This window comes from Musca autumnalis, unplaced genomic scaffold, assembly GCF_047663935.1.
Source record: "Musca autumnalis isolate F117 unplaced genomic scaffold, ASM4766393v1 scaffold_3, whole genome shotgun sequence".
Lineage (NCBI taxonomy): Eukaryota > Metazoa > Arthropoda > Insecta > Diptera > Muscidae > Musca > Musca autumnalis.
The window spans coordinates 248,290,261-248,310,745 of record NW_027411866.1 but is presented as its reverse complement, the minus strand read 5'-3'; positions in this window follow the sequence as shown (position 1 = coordinate 248,310,745).

Genomic DNA, 20,485 nt, shown 5'->3' with positions numbered 1-20,485 from the left:
GCATTACAACTTCTCTACACCAACCTCTCTCCGCTGTTGTTGTGATTATTACGGGGGAACTAAAATTAGTTTTAAACATTTATGACTTCCACAGCTATTTTATGAAGTTTGTTCCAATTGCTGTTGCTGTTTGTTGAAAATTACCCACAAGACCAAAGCAAACCGAAGCGTACAGTGGTTTATAAACCGAAAAACTCATTAATTTAAAAACAGGGTCAACTTGCAGTTAAGTTATGAAACTTCATCCAAAAGAGCTTCGCATCGACATTTTGGATTTTCTGGATTTAACATCGAAATATTAGAAAGTTTGCCTATTTAAATTCATCACCTACCCATGACACTAAAATTATTTTAGGCGATTTGAATGCCAAAATTGTAAATGAGAATATTTTTGGCTTAACTGTCGGGAAATTCAGCTTCCAAAAAAAAAAAAAAACATCTGACAAGGGAATGAGGTTGATAGACTTCGCAGCGGCAGAAGCAGGGTTGTAAAAGCGAGAAGAGAAAAGACAACCTATCGATTCGGTTGAGGATTCAATTCTAATTTTATTAAAATAAAATGAAACTTAAGAGCTACTTAAACTAATCTATCTTAGCCTACACGCAGATATACAATATTTTTTATCTATTTAGCCAGCACACAAGGAGGGTTGTTTTGTCCCTACATTGTGTGCCTTCTACCTACTGACCTACCTTCTTCGTGTGTGGACTTTATGACATTATTTCTTATCAGTGCTCACACACATAGATTTACGACGGCTCGGAATTCATCATACATATTTAAAGTAGATTAATAATTGCCGTCTGCGCCAGCGCATAAGAGCACTGCATTGAACACATATGGTATTTTATGACACTGGGAAATTGATAATATGCAATCTTTATTTTTAATGGTTTGAATTTCCCAGTGCCCTAACCTCACCCAAAGATATGTACAAATTTATTTGTACAAGGGTAGTTAGGCATCTTGTCATTTATAAGGGCAACTGTCTTTTTCCAGAGCAAAAAAACAAGAAATGGAGGTGTTGGATCTAAGATCGTTTCGAAGAGCAAACATCGACATGGATTACCACATTGTTGCAGCAAAGGTACGTATCCGATCAAACGTAGCAAATAAAGTACGAACGCGGAAGTTGGAAAGCACAACAGATAGCCAAATCATACACATACAACAGCCTCAAAATCAATAATTCGATACCAGAGACCTACACCAAGTAACCCACGGTATGATCAGGAGTGTTGTTCTTGTTCTGAACAGAAAAATGCAGCACATATGGCTACTCTACAATCAGTAGCAACGCATAGCGCACGAGAAAAGAAGAGAGGAGGAACGTATTTTCCGCACGAACAAATAAAAAAGTATCAGTCAAGCTTTGCCGACTGAGATATACCCTCAGAATGTGTGAATTGATACTTTCATCTATGTGGAACAAAGAATCGAATACCGTCTACGCAATCAGATTTTGTGATCCTTTTTGCCGACTTGCCGACATAAATATATTTGAATTGAAACTCAAAAGTGTTGCGGATGAGGTACATAATGGATCGACATAGTCCATTTTGGAAGAGGGTTTTATTTTCGGAGTCATTTCTTTTCGATAGATAGAGTGCCCTCCAGTCATTTCATTTGGTCACCGTATAACTTAAAGCTTTTGGACTTTCCCACGAAAAGCATAATTTTTCTCTAACCAGGACCACAAAGAGTATAATCGGTATGAATTTCCAAAAGGATCTTCGAACAGACCTTAAACTGCACTTAAACAAAAATGATTAACTTGTATGAGGGAGGTACCTACCACAAGAAGAAGACCGATATGGACCATTAGCGAAGTTAAACTACATTTGTGCCAAATATTAGAAAATCTTTCGTGGCTTCGGGATCCCCTTGGACCAAATCGGCATGCCCGTTCAAAAGATATAGCGCATACCATTTTTGTGACATTTTTTTAAATGTTAGGGAGAAGTACCGGAAGTTGTGGACCGGTATTGCCTATCTTCGAACTGAAACTAAGTTTGGACAAAATATGACGAAGGGCAAATTTTGGACCAAATCGGCTGATTCGTTCGAAAGCTAAATTTGGATCCGGTAGCCATTACGTAACCCTTTACAAAGTAATATAAAAAAGCTTCTTTTCGCATTACAAGTAATCTGAAAAGTAATGGGTTACTTCTTAAAAAATTTACAAGGTAAACCGACAGTGTGTGTCCGACTATAAATTCAAGGGTTGTGTGTTCAGCGCTCAGCGTCGGCACGCGAGTTTTTGACAAAAAAAAAAAACTTTTTGTTAATTAAAAAATAACAGTTCTTGGTGCACACTGCGCATTTAAGTTCTTAGGCAAACCTTAATGTTCGTGTGCGTGGCACGGTGTGTAGTGTGTTTGACTAGAAATCAGAGTGCTCGTGTGTTCAACTTAGGCAGGGAGCGAAATGAAATAAAGTAAAATAAAAGTAAGAAGTGTGTTCTAAAAATAGAATTTTTTTCACCTTACTTTTCAACTTCTTTGGCCAAAAATCCCTTACGAAAAACTTGATTTTGGAATGAATTTTTTTGCAGGGATGGTACCGTAGGTGTTTTTACAGCTTTCGAGCCATTTTCTCAGAAACTATGGACTTGCCCCTAAAAAAAAACTTGTACCGTCGTAATGGGACCAAAGATTACAAACAGCTACAACAACAAATCAAATGGATTCGAGAGCAGCTCTTAAACTGCACTTTTCGGACATTTTGGTGGGAGGTACCCTTAATCTATGTCTAGTAGAAATATTACGATGTGCACAGTATGGACCAACTCGGTTACTGCCTTCGAACGTTATCGTGCACACCATTTTAGCGAAAAGTTTGGAACTTTTGTGAGGTAGGTACCAGAAGGAGTGGACCGATATGGGGCATCTTCGAATTTAAACTAAGTATGGACAAAATATTAAGAAGGCCAATTTTTGGACCGAATCGGTTAATTCGTTCGAGAGTTATCGTGCCCTCCAGCCACTACTAATGGTGCCGTAGGAGTTTCGGGTCATTTTCTGAGGAAGTATGGACTTGCCCCTGAAAAAAAAACGGCAAGCGTTTTACTTGAGAGATCCCATCATGAAGACGAATATACTTATTGAGGCTAAGAGAAAAATTATTTTCTAATTCTAATTAAAACACTGTAACTTAATTTTCTTAACTTTTTTCAACATTTCTTTGCACCAATCGACACGTGCCTGTTCTTAAGCGATAATCAAATTGTGAGGGATCCAACAATAGCGGATGTATGTATGCTGATGGAAGAAATGCCCAAAAATGGCTCTGTCTCGCGGTATGTCACATAACAAACTTGCATTATCAGTTCAAGCACGGCATCAATGTTCTCTGGCACAACAGCCGCTTTTGAATGACCTTGCGTCCTTGAGCGAATATTGGCTACGATTGAATTCATTAAACCAGTTCTTCACAGTGCTATAGGATGTTGATTCATCGCTATAAAAAGATTTATTTTGCATAGGACGGATTTATTTGCCATCGTAATATTTTGTCCAAACTAGTTTAAATTCGAAAATAAGCCATATCGGCCTACTCCTTTAGGTACCTCCCCCACAAAGGTTCAAACATTTTCTCTTGGAATGAGTGGCCGATTTCAGCCATACTTTACACATCCTAATATACCTACCAGATACAGATCAGTTTCGAATATGGACTATATATGTCCTCTCCTTCGGGTACCTCCCACACAATTTCAGATAAGTTCACTTTAAGACCTGCTCTCGAATCACTTTTATTTTTGTTGAAGCTGACCACCTTTACGATGGTACAAGTTTTTTCAAGGTCACGCAAATACTTCCTGAAAAAATAGCCCGAAAGTTGTACAAATTCCTATGGCACCATGTGTAGTGGCAGGAGCGCACTATAGCACTCGAACTACTGAACAGATTTGGTCCGAAATTTGACCTTCGTAAAATTTTGCCCAAACTTAGTTTCAGTGCGAAGATGGGCAATACCGGTCCACAACTTCTAGTACTTCTCCCAAAATTTACGAAATGTCACTAAAATATGATATGATACAGTTTCTTCAGCGGTGTAACCAATTTGGTCCAAACTTTGGATCTTTTAATATTTTGCCCAAATTTAGTTTAACTTCTAAAATTGCCCAGAAATTCAATATTTTTGTTTAAGTGCAGTTTAGGGTCTGTTCGAAGATCCTTTAGAAATGTATGCCGATGCTATTCGTTTTGGTCCTGTTTACAGCGATATTATGTTTTCCGTGGACAAGTTCATGCTTCCTGGCATACTGATCCAAATGTTATACGATGACATTTCAGTGGGTCATCGTATAACATTTGGATCAGTATGCCAGGAAGGGTGCGATATCTATCGAAAAGATATTACTCCCAAAATAAGATCATAATGGACTATGTCGGTCCATTCATTCAAGTGCCTTTTCCCCAACACTTTTCAACTTTAATCCTAAGCCACAATTTTGTCGTAAGTTCAAATGTTCAAAAAAAGCCACAAAATCCTGAAAAGACCCTAAATACATTCAATCTGTCCGTAGATGAAAGTTTCAATTCACATAGGCTGAGGGTACATCTCTGCCAGTAAAGTCGACTGATACTTTTTTTAGTTGTTTCCAAAAAAAGTTAACGAAGTTTTGGAGATATGTAGACAGCGGAATTTTATGCAACCCCTATTTTTGGTCCGATTTATGTCAAATTTTGGGACTGGGCATATTTTTGGCTTCTGATTACATTGTAATCGTAACATATGACATATGCAAAATTATGCAAAATGCATAAATTTTACATATTTTCTTATGCAACAAATATTTCAATAATAGGTACAAAAATGTTTGAATGTACAATTTTTCTGTTTAAAATTCTCTTCAGACAAGTCAATAAAATAGAGAAATGTATCCCCACAGCCACAACCCTCAAATACCAAAAATCGGTAGGTATCGTTCTATGGGGGCTATATGAAGGGCTGAACTTAAACCGACAAATTTTAGGTGGAAACTTGTTTACCCCCAAGGAAGACTTAATACCAAATTTTAGCCATTTCAGATGGATATTGGGGCCATAACCTTCAAAATACCGAAAATCGGGAGGTACCATTCTATGGGGGCTATATGAAGACGTAGACCTATGCCAATAAATTTCAGGTGGAAAGTTTTATACCCCCAACGAAGACAAAATGCCAAATTTCAGTCATGTCGGTGGGATATTGAGGCCACAACATTTAAAATACCGAAAATCAAAGGGCACCATTCTATGGGGGCTATATGAAGACATAGACCTATGCCGATAAATTCCAGGTGGAAAGTTTTATACCCCCAACGAAGACAAAATACAAAATTTTAGGCATTTCGGTGGGATATTGAGGCCACAACCTTCAAAATACCGAAAATCGGGAGGAACCATTCTATGGGGGCTATATGAAGAAATAGACCTATACCGATAAATTTCAGGTGGAAAGTTGTATACCCCCAACGAAGACTTTGTACCAAATTTCAGTAATTTCGGAGGGATATTGAGGGCACAACCTTCAAAATACCAGAAATCCGGGGGTACCGTTTTATGGGGGCTATATGAAGACTTGGACATATACCGACAAATTTCAGGTGGGAAGTTTTATACTCACAACGAAGACAACATGCCAAATTTCAATCATTTCTGTGGGATATTGAGGCCACAACCTTCAAAATACCGAAAATAGAGAGGTACCGTTCTATGGGGGCTATATGAAGACGTGGACCTATACCGTCAAATTTCAGGTGGAAAGTTTCATACCCACAACGAAGACAAAATGACAAATTTCAGTCATTTCGGTGGAATATTGAGGCCACAACCTTCAAAATACCGAAAATCTGGAGGTACAATTCTATGGGGGCTATATGAAGACGTGGACCTATGCCGATAAATTTCAGGTGGAATTTATATACCCCCCATGGGGGGGCTATATGAATACGTAGACCTATGCGGACAGATTTCTGTTGTAAAGTTGCATGCCCCTAATAAAGACTTAATACCAAATTTCAGTCATTTCGGTGGGATATTTAGACCACAATTTCTTGAATATATTTTTGCATATGGTTTTGCATATGCTCATTTTATGCAGATATGTAAAAGTATGTCAAAATATGCACGATATGCAAAATATGCAAAATTTTCTGGGCCTAATTCGTTTTGTTTTGTAATAAAACGAGTTTCTGTATAATCAGATTTTCTCTACGACCATCCTAACCATATATGTATTTGCATAGGATTCCGCTGTCTAGAGATATGGTACGAAATATGCAAAATAATACAATTTTTAGATATGTTATGCATTTTGAGGCAATAACTGAAGTTTTTTGAGTTCATTGTTTCTCCCAATATTTTCTTCATGCTCTTATCTACAAGTTTGCATCAGAGGTTTAAACAAGATTTGAATTGGTTTCGGGTATAATGCCTCTATTATCTCTCAAAAGCCAATATTTAGCTATATTTAGATGAGGCCAAAACAAATCTAAACCCGATCTAACAACACAGAACCCAAAAATGGTATTTATTGATTGGGTCTGTACTTTCATAAAATCTGCATTAGAAGTTGTTCGCACAAAATTATCTTGAAAATGTTACACAGTGATATAAAAGAATTTATGAGTATTTCTTTGCATATAGTTTTTAGAGAATTCGACTTTTTCAAGGTGCTATATCTCTGGAACCGTTAGTCAAAAAAATCTGAAAATATACTGAAATGTTTTGCTGAGGAGCAGCATCAACACAGCAAAATATGAAGGAAATCAAAAACTTCACTATGATAAAGTGTCCGATTTCACTCAAAAATTCCCATATATGTATATTCCTGATCCGCCCGTACGATGATAATAATCACTTCAGCGCACGGTGGTCGAAGCACTGATCTAGCGGCGCGAAATTAATAACTTGCAAACGAATCGAGATACGTCACTGAAATTTGGCACAAACTCAGCTTGTACCCGTGGGTAATATGGGCCAAATATGAACAATATCGGCCGATGTTTTGGTATAGCCCCCATATAACGGTACCTTAAGATTTTCGGTATTTTGAGGATTTAAGCCACAATTTCGTAGCAAATTACCTGTAATTTGGTACTTAGGGTTCCTAGTGGTCACAAAATATTTTCACCAAAAATTATGGACATAGGTGCACGTTTTGATATAGACCCCATGTAACCGTACCTCCCAATTTTAGGTATTTTGAATGTCATGACCACATTTTTAAACCAACTTGGCTGTAATTTTGCATTCCGTGTTCTCACTGCGTATAAAATCTTATTACAAAACATTTTTATGGTACCCCCGATTCGTTGAATTTTTACTTGTTATCCCATATTTAATAATATATTTAGCTATAATATGGTATTATAGTGTCTCCGGGGGGTAGAAATCCTCCTTGCAAACATTTCTCAAGATAGGTCCATATTTTGATTTAGCTTCCATACAAATGCACAGCTAAATTTTTATGAATTTCATGAAAAATCTCTTATTTTAAAAGTGCAGTCATTTGCAAATATTTGCAGCCCTAATGTGGCTATTCCGTATCCAGAGTGTCCAATTTCATTCCCCAAAAAATAATCGAACCTAAGATGCACTCTATGGAACGAGCGCGTACAACCCATAAAAACACAAAAATTGAATTTTTTGAAAATTTATTGCTATATAACTAAGTACCTCCAGACCCCAAACTAATTTTTATAATTTAAATCTTGTCCAGTTTCATTACGAATGCATTTAACATTTAAACAAATATGAAGTTAATTTTTTGCAACAATTTTTTAAAATCTGATGCAACAAAAACTATTGTATTTGATAGTGAATAACTGAGTGAAAATTTACAACAACAAAAATTAAAAAACAAAATCTTTGTCTGCGAAGTGTCTGTAATCGATACAATGGAAAATATTTCGCAATTTTATAGTTCGATTTTTTGACTTTCGCGCCGCTAGATTAATAATAAATTGTAATAAGCTGTAATTTTATTATTTATTTTATTATTGAAGATCGCCCTGAAGATGAAATTCAAGGAATTTCGAAATATTGGAATTAAATTGAAATAAATAAAAATATAAACATTGACCTCAAGCTCAATTATCTTGATTTAATTAAAATTCAAAAGGTCGAACAAAGCATAAAAATACATATATAATTTTTAATTTTAAAACCCAGTATACCGCTTTATATTTTCTTTTCCGGTTATTATAATAATCAGATCAAATATAAAGCGTTGTCTGTTTTGTAAAAAATCTAAATACAGTCGAACTTCTCATAACGCAATTTACTACTATATATAGAAATACTTTATAATATAATTTATTACTTTGTATAGGAACTTTGTTATAGACTATTTTGTATGAGAAATTATGTTGTTTTAGCATCCAAGACACTGTACTATAATTGTGTACTCGCCACCAATCTCATTTCTGTGTAGGTACGTATGTGTGTTGCCACGCGAATGTATGTAAGTAGCGAATGTTAATGTTACCACTGTGTATCCGTGAGTAGCTAGCTGTGTGTACGATGTGTTGTAATACAACATAATGGTAATGAGAATTGCTTCAAATTTACATATTCCACAAAAACATTTGGTTTTGTTGCTATTTGGAAATGTATCAGAAGTAGAAATTTACAAACGGCAATGTGTTTCGATATATAGATGTGTATGTGTGTGAGTTCTACAGTTGTTGGTACTCGTAGTACATTTGAAACAACAGCAATATGAAGTAAATGCATTTGGCTTTGACTGCACAAATGCGAGTGTGTGCGTATGATTACGATTGTGTTAGATTGCTAAAGGCAATTGTAATATTTGCATTCGCTGCTGCTGATGTTGTTGTTGTTGTTCTCTTCGTTGCATTCCTTTAAGGGATAGAAAGTACATTTGTAAGGAATATTGGATTTAAACATATTCCCACAAATATATATGCATGTTTGAACACATAAGCTTCTTCGATGCACACACACACACACACTCTAGCACATTTATAGCATTTATGCCCTGACATGGAGGGCTGCAAAGAGGAAATCCTAAAATATATTAAAAACTTTGCCACACACATACATCCTCCACACAATCCTTGGGCACTGGGAGCCCACTAACAACATCACAAATATATGTTCCTATGGTTGTGTACATATTTCACAAGAAGAGTAGCTGGAATGGTAAACAGAAATAAAATATCCATAGAACGAACAACAATCTAGAAAATGCAACAAACATTTGCCATTTAGCGGAAAACTCTGGTAATGAACGCTAACAAAGTTCTACGTTATCAAATTTGGTTTATAACTTGCAATACAAACGTTGTTATGTGGTCCCGATTAGATTAGCCAAATGGAGCCAGGAATAGTTGAGTCAGTAATGAGTAGTTAAAATAGTGGTTTTCTGAAGAATCGAAATTCCGTTCGCGGAAAGTTGAGATGGTGGGTGAAAAAATAGTGTTTAAAAAATGTAAATTTAACGTGGATTTTTTAAACAATATTTTTTCACCCACCATCTGAACACAAAACGTGGAATTTTTAAACAATATTTCTTCACCCACCATCTCGACACAAAACGTAAATTTGTTAAAAAAATATTCTTTAAAAAATCCACGTTTTGTGTTGAGATGGTTGGGTGAAAAAATATTCTTTAAAAAATCCACGTTTTGTGTTGAGATGGTTGGGTGAAAAAATATTCTTTAAAAAATCCACGTTTTGTGTTGAGATGGTTGGGTGAAAAAATATTCTTTAAAAAATCCACGTTTTGTGTTGAGATTGTTGGGTGAAAAAATATTCTTTAAAAAATCCACGTTTTGTGTTGAGATGGTTGGGTGAAAAAATATTCTTTAAAAAATCCACGTTTTGTGTTGAGATGGTTGGGTGAAAAAATATTCTTTAAAAAATCCACGTTTTGTGTTGAGATGGTTGGGTGAAAAAATATTCTTTAAAAAATCCACGTTTTGTGTTGAGATGGTTGGGTGAAAAAATATTCTTTAAAAAATCCACGTTTTGTGTTGAGATGGTTGGGTGAAAAAATATTCTTTAAAAAATCCACGTTTTGTGTTGAGATGGTTGGGTGAAAAAATATTCTTTAAAAAATCCACGTTTTGTGTTGAGATGGTTGGGTGAAAAAATATTCTTTAAAAAATCCACGTTTTGTGTTGAGATGGTTGGGTGAAAAAATATTCTTTAAAAAATCCACGTTTTGTGTTGAGATGTTTGGGTGAAAAAATATTCTTTAAAAAATCCACGTTTTGTGTTGAGATGGTTGGGTGAAAAAATATTCTTTAAAAAATCCACGTTTTGTGTTGAGATGGTTGGGTGAAAAAATATTCTTTAAAAAATCCACGTTTTGTGTTGAGATGGTTGGGTGAAAAAATATTCTTTAAAAAATCCACGTTTTGTGTTGAGATGGTTGGGTGAAAAAATATTCTTTAAAAAATCCACGTTTTGTGTTGAGATGGTTGGGTGAAAAAATATTCTTTAAAAAATCCACGTTTTGTGTTGAGATGGTTGGGTGAAAAAATATTCTTTAAAAAATCCACGTTTTGTGTTGAGATGGTTGGGTGAAAAAATATTCTTTAAAAAATCCACGTTTTGTGTTGAGATGGTTGGGTGAAAAAATATTCTTTAAAAAATCCACGTTTTGTGTTGAGATGGTTGGGTGAAAAAATATTCTTTAAAAAATCCACGTTTTGTGTTGAGATGGTTGGGTGAAAAAATATTCTTTAAAAAATCCACGTTTTGTGTTGAGATGGTTGGGTGAAAAAATATTCTTTAAAAAATCCACGTTTTGTGTTGAGATGGTTGGGTGAAAAAATATTCTTTAAAAAATCCACGTTTTGTGTTGAGATGGTTGGGTGAAAAAATATTCTTTAAAAAATCCACGTTTTGTGTTGAGATGGTTGGGTGAAAAAATATTCTTTAAAAAATCCACGTTTTGTGTTGAGATGGTTGGGTGAAAAAATATTCTTTAAAAAATCCACGTTTTGTGTTGAGATGGTTGGGTGAAAAAATATTCTTTAAAAAATCCACGTTTTGTGTTGAGATGGTTGGGTGAAAAAATATTCTTTAAAAAATCCACGTTTTGTGTTGAGATGGTTGGGTGAAAAAATATTCTTTAAAAAATCCACGTTTTGTGTTGAGATGGTTGGGTGAAAAAATATTCTTTAAAAAATCCACGTTTTGTGTTGAGATGGTTGGGTGAAAAAATATTCTTTAAAAAATCCACGTTTTGTGTTGAGATGGTTGGGTGAAAAAATATTCTTTAAAAAATCCACGTTTTGTGTTGAGATGGTTGGGTGAAAAAATATTCTTTAAAAAATCCACGTTTTGTGTTGAGATGGTTGGGTGAAAAAATATTCTTTAAAAAATCCACGTTTTGTGTTGAGATGGTTGGGTGAAAAAATATTCTTTAAAAAATCCACGTTTTGTGTTGAGATGGTTGGGTGAAAAAATATTCTTTAAAAAATCCACGTTTTGTGTTGAGATGGTTGGGTGAAAAAATATTCTTTAAAAAATCCACGTTTTGTGTTGAGATGGTTGGGTGAAAAAATATTCTTTAAAAAATCCACGTTTTGTGTTGAGATGGTTGGGTGAAAAAATATTCTTTAAAAAATCCACGTTTTGTGTTGAGATGGTTGGGTGAAAAAATATTCTTTAAAAAATCCACGTTTTGTGTTGAGATGGTTGGGTGAAAAAATATTCTTTAAAAAATCCACGTTTTGTGTTGAGATGGTTGGGTGAAAAAATATTCTTTAAAAAATCCACGTTTTGTGTTGAGATGGTTGGGTGAAAAAATATTCTTTAAAAAATCCACGTTTTGTGTTGAGATGGTTGGGTGAAAAAATATTCTTTAAAAAATCCACGTTTTGTGTTGAGATGGTTGGGTGAAAAAATATTCTTTAAAAAATCCACGTTTTGTGTTGAGATGGTTGGGTGAAAAAATATTCTTTAAAAAATCCACGTTTTGTGTTGAGATGGTTGGGTGAAAAAATATTCTTTAAAAAATCCACGTTTTGTGTTGAGATGGTTGGGTGAAAAAATATTCTTTAAAAAATCCACGTTTTGTGTTGAGATGGTTGGGTGAAAAAATATTCTTTAAAAAATCCACGTTTTGTGTTGAGATGGTTGGGTGAAAAAATATTCTTTAAAAAATCCACGTTTTGTGTTGAGATGGTTGGGTGAAAAAATATTCTTTAAAAAATCCACGTTTTGTGTTGAGATGGTTGGGTGAAAAAATATTCTTTAAAAAATCCACGTTTTGTGTTGAGATGTTTGGGTGAAAAAATATTCTTTAAAAAATCCACGTTTTGTGTTGAGATGGTTGGGTGAAAAAATATTCTTTAAAAAATCCACGTTTTGTGTTGAGATGGTTGGGTGAAAAAATATTCTTTAAAAAATCCACGTTTTGTGTTGAGATGGTTGGGTGAAAAAATATTCTTTAAAAAATCCACGTTTTGTGTTGAGATGGTTGGGTGAAAAAATATTCTTTAAAAAATCCACGTTTTGTGTTGAGATGTTTGGGTGAAAAAATATTCTTTAAAAAATCCACGTTTTGTGTTGAGATGGTTGGGTGAAAAAATATTCTTTAAAAAATCCACGTTTTGTGTTGAGATGTTTGGGTGAAAAAATATTCTTTAAAAAATCCACGTTTTGTGTTGAGATGGTTGGGTGAAAAAATATTCTTTAAAAAATCCACGTTTTGTGTTGAGATGGTTGGGTGAAAAAATATTCTTTAAAAAATCCACGTTTTGTGTTGAGATGGTTGGGTGAAAAAATATTGTTTAAAAAATCCACGTTTTGTGTTGAGATGGTTGGGTGAAAAAATATTGTTTAAAAAATCCACGTTTTGTGTTGAGATGGTTGGGTGAAAAAATATTCTTTGAAAAATCCACGTTTTGTGTTGAGATGGTTGGGTGAAAAAATATTCTTTAAAAAATCCACGTTTTGTGTTGAGATGGTTGGGTGAAAAAATATTCTTTAAAAAATCCACGTTTTGTGTTGAGATGGTTGGGTGAAAAAATATTCTTTAAAAAATCCACGTTTTGTGTTGAGATGGTTGGGTGAAAAATATTCTTTAAAAAATCCACGTTTTGTGTTGAGATGGTTGGGTGAAAAAATATTCTTTAAAAAATCCACGTTTTGTGTTGAGATGGTTGGGTGAAAAAATATTCTTTAAAAAATCCACGTTTTGTGTTGAGATGGTTGGGTGAAAAAATATTCTTTAAAAAATCCACGTTTTGTGTTGAGATGGTTGGGTGAAAAAATATTCTTTGAAAAATCCACGTTTTGTGTTGAGATGGTTGGGTGAAAAAATATTCTTTAAAAAATCCACGTTTTGTGTTGAGATGGTTGGGTGAAAAAATATTCTTTAAAAAATCCACGTTTTGTGTTGAGATGGTTGGGTGAAAAAATATTCTTTGAAAAATCCACGTTTTGTGTTGAGATGGTTGGGTGAAAAAATATTCTTTAAAAAATCCACGTTTTGTGTTGAGATGGTTGGGTGAAAAAATATTCTTTAAAAAATCCACGTTTTGTGTTGAGATGGTTGGGTGAAAAAATATTCTTTAAAAAATCCACGTTTTGGGTTGAGATGGTTGGGTGAAAAAATATTCTTTAAAAAATCCACGTTTTGTGTTGAGATGGTTGGGTGAAAAAATATTCTTTAAAAAATCCACGTTTTGTGTTGAGATGGTTGGGTGAAAAATATTCTTTAAAAAATCCACGTTTTGTTTTGAGATGGTGGGTGAAAAATATTCTTTAAAAAATCCACGTTTTGTTTTGAGATGGTGGGTGAAAAATATTCTTTAAAAAATCCACGTTTTGTTTTGAGATGGTGGGTGAAAAATATTCTTTAAAAAATCCACGTTTTGTTTTGAGATGGTGGGTGAAAAATATTCTTTAAAAAATCCACGTTTTGTTTTGAGATGGTGGGTGAAAAATATTCTTTAAAAAATCCACGTTTTGTTTTGAGATGGTGGGTGAAAAATATTCTTTAAAAAATCCACGTTTTGTTTTGAGATGGTGGGTGAAAAATATTCTTTAAAAAATCCACGTTTTGTTTTGAGATGGTGGGTGAAAAATATTCTTTAAAAAATCCACGTTTTGTTTTGAGATGGTGGGTGAAAAATATTCTTTAAAAAATCCACGTTTTGTTTTGAGATGGTGGGTGAAAAATATTCTTTAAAAAATCCACGTATTGTTTTGAGATGGTGGGTGAAAAATATTCTTTAAAAAATCCACGTTTTGTTTTGAGATGGTGGGTGAAAAATATTCTTTAAAAAATCCACGTTTTGTTTTGAGATGGTGGGTGAAAAATATTCATTAAAAAATCCACGTTTTGTTTTGAGATGGTGGGTGAAAAATATTCTTTAAAAAATCCACGTTTTGTTTTGAGATGGTGGGTGAAAAATATTCTTTAAAAAATCCACGTTTTGTTTTGAGATGGTGGGTGAAAAATATTCTTTAAAAAATCCACGTTTTGTTTTGAGATGGTGGGTGAAAAATATTCTTTAAAAAATCCACGTTTTGTTTTGAGATGGTGGGTGAAAAATATTCTTTAAAAAATCCACGTTTTGTTTTGAGATGGTGGGTGAAAAATATTCTTTAAAAAATCCACGTTTTGTTTTGAGATGGTGGGTGAAAAATATTCTTTAAAAAATCCACGTTTTGTTTTGAGATGGTGGGTGAAAAATATTCTTTAAAAAATCCACGTTTTGTTTTGAGATGTTGGGCGAAAAATATTCTTTAAAAAATCCACGTTTTGTTTTGAGATGGTGGGTGAAAAATATTCTTTAAAAAATCCACGTTTTGTTTTGAGATGGTGGGTGAAAAATATTCTTTAAAAAATCCACGTTTTGTTTTGAGATGGTGGGTGAAAAATATTCTTTAAAAAATCCACGTTTTGTTTTGAGGTGTTGGGTGAAAAATATTCTTTAAAAAATCCACGTTTTGTTTTGAGATGGTGGGTGAAAAATATTCTTTAAAAAATCCACGTTTTGTTTTGAGATGTTGGGTGAAAAATATTCTTTAAAAAATCCACGTTTTGTTTTGAGATGGTGGGTGAAAAATATTCTTTAAAAAATCCACGTTTTGTTTTGAGATGTTGGGCGAAAAATATTCTTTAAAAAATCCACGTTTTGTTTTGAGATAGTGGGTGAAAAATATTCTTTAAAAAATCCACGTTTTGTTTTGAGATGGTGGGTGAAAAATATTCTTTAAAAAATCCACGTTTTGTTTTGAGATAGTGGGTGAAAAATATTCTTTAAAAAATCCACGTTTTGTTTTGAGATGGTGGGTGAAAAAATATTGTTTAAAAAATCCACGTTGTGGTGGGTGAAAAAATATTGTTTAAAAAATCCACGTTGTGGTGGGTGAAAAAATATTGTTTAAAAAATCCACGTTGTGGTGGGTGAAAAAATATTGTTTAAAAAATCCACGTTGTGGTGGGTGAAAAAATATTGTTTAAAAAATCCACGTTGTGGTGGGTGAAAAAATATTGTTTAAAAAATCCACGTTGTGGTGGGTGAAAAAATATTGTTTAAAAAATCCACGTTGTGGTGGGTGAAAAAATATTGTTTAAAAAATCCACGTTGTGGTGGGTGAAAAAATATTGTTTAAAAAATCCACGTTGTGGTGGGTGAAAAAATATTGTTTAAAAAATCCACGTTGTGGTGGGTGAAAAAATATTGTTTAAAAAATCCACGTTGTGGTGGGTGAAAAAATATTGTTTAAAAAATCCACGTTGTGGTGGGTGAAAAAATATTGTTTAAAAAATCCACGTTGTGGTGGGTGAAAAAATATTGTTTAAAAAATCCACGTTGTGGTGGGTGAAAAAATATTGTTTAAAAAATCCACGTTGTGGTGGATGAAAAAATATTGTTTAAAAAATCCACGTTGTGGTGGGTGAAAAAATATTGTTTAAAAAATCCACGTTGTGGTGGGTGAAAAAATATTGTTTAAAAAATCCACGTTGTGGTGGGTGAAAAAATATTGTTTAAAAAATCCACGTTGTGGTGGGTGAAAAAATATTGTTTAAAAAATCCACGTTGTGGTGGGTGAAAAAATATTGTTTAAAAAATCCACGTTGTGGTGGGTGAAAAAATATTGTTTAAAAAATCCACGTTGTGGTGGGTGAAAAAATATTGTTTAAAAAATCCACGTTGTGGTGGGTGAAAAAATATTGTTTAAAAATCCACGTTGTGGTGGGTGAAAAAATATTGTTTAAAAAATCCACGTTGTGGTGGGTGAAAAAATATTGTTTAAAAAATCCACGTTGTGGTGGGTGAAAAAATATTGTTTAAAAAATCCACGTTTTGTGTTGAGATGGTGGGTGAAAAAATATTGTTTAAAAATCCACGTTTTGTGTTAAGATGGTGGGTGAAAAAATATTGTTCAAAAAATCCACGTTTTGTGTTGAAATAGTTGGGTGAAAAAATATTGTTCAAAAAATCCACGTTTTGTGTTGAAATGGTGTGTGGAAAAATATTCTTTAAAAAATCCACGTTTTGTGTTGAGATGGTGGGTGAAAAAATATTCTTTAAAAAATCCACGTTTTGTGTTGAGATGGTGGGTGAAAAAATATTCTTTAAAAAATCCACGTTTTGTGTTGAGATGGTGGGTGAAAAAATATTCTTTAAAAAATCCACGTTTTGTGTTGAGATGGTGGGTGAAAAAATATTCTTTAAAAAATCCACGTTTTGTGTTGAGATGGTGGGTGAAAAAATATTCTTTAAAAAATCCACGTTTTGTGTTGAGATGGTGGGTGAAAAAATATTGTTTAAAAAATCCACGTTGTGGTGGGTGAAAAAATATTGTTTAAAAAATCCACGTTGTGGTGGGTGAAAAAATATTGTTTAAAAAATCCACGTTGTGGTGGGTGAAAAAATATTGTTTAAAAAATCCACGTTGTGGTGGGTGAAAAAATATTGTTTAAAAAATCCACGTTGTGGTGGGTGAAAAAATATTGTTTAAAAAATCCACGTTGTGGTGGGTGAAAAAATATTGTTTAAAAAATCCACGTTGTGGTGGGTGAAAAAATATTGTTTAAAAAATCCACGTTGTGGTGGGTGAAAAAATATTGTTTAAAAAATCCACGTTGTGGTGGGTGAAAAAATATTGTTTAAAAAATCCACGTTGTGGTGGGTGAAAAAATATTGTTTAAAAAATCCACGTTGTGGTGGGTGAAAAAATATTGTTTAAAAAATCCACGTTGTGGTGGGTGAAAAAATATTGTTTAAAAAATCCACGTTGTGGTGGGTGAAAAAATATTGTTTAAAAAATCCACGTTGTGGTGGGTGAAAAAATATTGTTTAAAAAATCCACGTTGTGGTGGGTGAAAAAATATTGTTTAAAAAATCCACGTTGTGGTGGGTGAAAAAATATTGTTTAAAAAATCCACGTTGTGGTGGGTGAAAAAATATTGTTTAAAAAATCCACGTTGTGGTGGGTGAAAAAATATTGTTTAAAAAATCCACGTTGTGGTGGATGAAAAAATATTGTTTAAAAAATCCACGTTGTGGTGGGTGAAAAAATATTGTTTAAAAAATCCACGTTGTGGTGGATGAAAAAATATTGTTTAAAAAATCCACGTTGTGGTGGATGAAAAAATATTGTTTAAAAAATCCACGTTGTGGTGGGTGAAAAAATATTGTTTAAAAAATCCACGTTGTGGTGGGTGAAAAAATATTGTTTAAAAAATCCACGTTGTGGTGGGTGAAAAAATATTGTTTAAAAAATCCACGTTGTGGTGGGTGAAAAAATATTGTTTAAAAAATCCACGTTGTGGTGGGTGAAAAAATATTGTTTAAAAAATCCACGTTGTGGTGGGTGAAAAAATATTGTTTAAAAAATCCACGTTGTGGTGGGTGAAAAAATATTGTTTAAAAAATCCACGTTGTGGTGGGTGAAAAAATATTGTTTAAAAAATCCACGTTGTGGTGGGTGAAAAAATATTGTTTAAAAAATCCACGTTTTGTGTTGAGATGGTGGGTGAAAAAATATTGTTTAAAAAATCCACGTTTTGATGGTGGGTGAAAAAATATTGTTTAAAAAATCCACGTTTTGTGTTGAGATGGTGGGTGAAAAAATATTCTTTAAAAAATCCACGTTTTGTGTTGAGATGGTGGGTGAAAAAATATTCTTTAAAAAATCCACGTTTTGTGTTGAGATGGTGGGTGAAAAAATATTCTTTAAAAAATCCACGTTTTGTGTTGAGATGGTGGGTGAAAAAATATTCTTTAAAAAATCCACGTTTTGTGTTGAGATGGTGGGTGAAAAAATATTCTTTAAAAAATCCACGTTTTGTGTTGAGATGGTGGGTGAAAAAATATTCTTTAAAAAATCCACGTTTTGTGTTGAGATGGAGGGTGAAAAAATATTCTTTAAAAAATCCACGTTTTGTGTTGAGATGGTGGGTGAAAAAATATTCTTTAAAAAATCCACGTTTTGTGTTGAGATGGTGGGTGAAAAAATATTGTTTAAAAAATCCACGTTGTGGTGGGTGAAAAAATATTGTTTAAAAAATCCACGTTGTGGTGGGTGAAAAAATATTGTTTAAAAAATCCACGTTGTGGTGGGTGAAAAAATATTGTTTAAAAAATCCACGTTGTGGTGGGTGAAAAAATATTGTTTAAAAAATCCACGTTGTGGTGGGTGAAAAAATATTGTTTAAAAAATCCACGTTGTGGTGGGTGAAAAAATATTGTTTAAAAAATCCACGTTGTGGTGGGTGAAAAAATATTGTTTAAAAAATCCACGTTGTGGTGGGTGAAAAAATATTGTTTAAAAAATCCACGTTGTGGTGGGTGAAAAAATATTGTTTAAAAAATCCACGTTGTGGTGGGTGAAAAAATATTGTTTAAAAAATCCACGTTGTGGTGGGTGAAAAAATATTGTTTAAAAAATCCACGTTGTGGTGGGTGAAAAAATATTGTTTAAAAAATCCACGTTGTGGTGGGTGAAAAAATATTGTTTAAAAAATCCACGTTGTGGTGGGTGAAAAAATATTGTTTAAAAAATCCACGTTGTGGTGGGTGAAAAAATATTGTTTAAAAAATAAATCCACGTTGTGGTGGGTGAAAAAATATTGTTTAAAAAATCCACGTTGTGGTGGGTGAAAAAATATTGTTTAAAAAATCCACGTTGTGGTGGGTGAAAAAATATTGTTTAAAAAATCCACGTTGTGGTGGGTGAAAAAATATTGTTTAAAAAATCCACGTTGTGGTGGGTGAAAAAATATTGTTTAAAAAATCCACGTTGTGGTGGATGAAAAAATATTGTTTAAAAAATCCACGTTGTGGTGGGTGAAAAAATATTGTTTAAAAAATCCACGTTGTGGTGGGTGAAAAAATATTGTTTAAAAAATCCACGTTGTGGTGGGTGAAAAAATATTGTTTAAAAAATCCACGTTGTGGTGGGTGAAAAAATATTGTTTAAAAAATCCACGTTGTGGTGGGTGAAAAAATATTGTTTAAAAAATCCACGTTGTGGTGGGTGAAAAACTATTGTTTAAAAAATCCACGTTGTGGTGGGTGAAAAAATATTGTTTAAAAAATCCACGTTGTGGTGGGTGAAAAAATATTGTTTAAAAATCCACGTTGTGGTGGGTGAAAAAATATTGTTTAAAAAATCCACGTTGTGGTGGGTGAAAAAATATTGTTTAAAAAATCCACGTTGTGGTGGGTGAAAAAATATTGTTTAAAAAATCCACGTTTTGTGTTGAGATGGTGGGTGAAAAAATATTGTTTAAAAATCCACGTTTTGTGTTAAGATGGTGGGTGAAAAAATATTGTTCAAAAAATCCACGTTTTGTGTTGAAATAGTTGGGTGAAAAAATATTGTTCAAAAAATCCACGTTTTGTGTTGAAATGGTGTGTGGAAAAATATTCTTTAAAAAATCCACGTTTTGTGTTGAGATGGTGGGTGAAAAAATATTCTTTAAAAAATCCACGTTTTGTGTTGAGATGGTGGGTGAAAAAATATTCTTTAAAAAATCCACGTTTTGTGTTGAGATGGTGGGTGAAAAAATATTCTTTAAAAAATCCACGTTTTGTGTTGAGATGGTGGGTGAAAAAATATTCTTTAAAAAATCCACGTTTTGTGTTGAGATGGTGGGTGAAAAAATATTCTTTAAAAAATCCACGTTTTGTGTTGAGATGGTGGGTGAAAAAATATTCTTTAAAAAATCCACGTTTTGTGTTGAGATGGTGGGTGAAAAAATATTGTTTAAAAAATCCACGTTGTGGTGGGTGAAAAAATATTGTTTAAAAAATCCACGTTGTGGTGGGTGAAAAAATATTGTTTAAAAAATCCACGTTGTGGTGGGTGAAAAAATATTGTTTAAAAAATCCACGTTGTGGTGGGTGAAAAAATATTGTTTAAAAAATCCACGTTGTGGTGGGTGAAAAAATATTGTTTAAAAAATCCACGTTGTGGTGGGTGAAAAAATATTGTTTAAAAAATCCACGTTGTGGTGGGTGAAAAAATATTGTTTAAAAAATCCACGTTG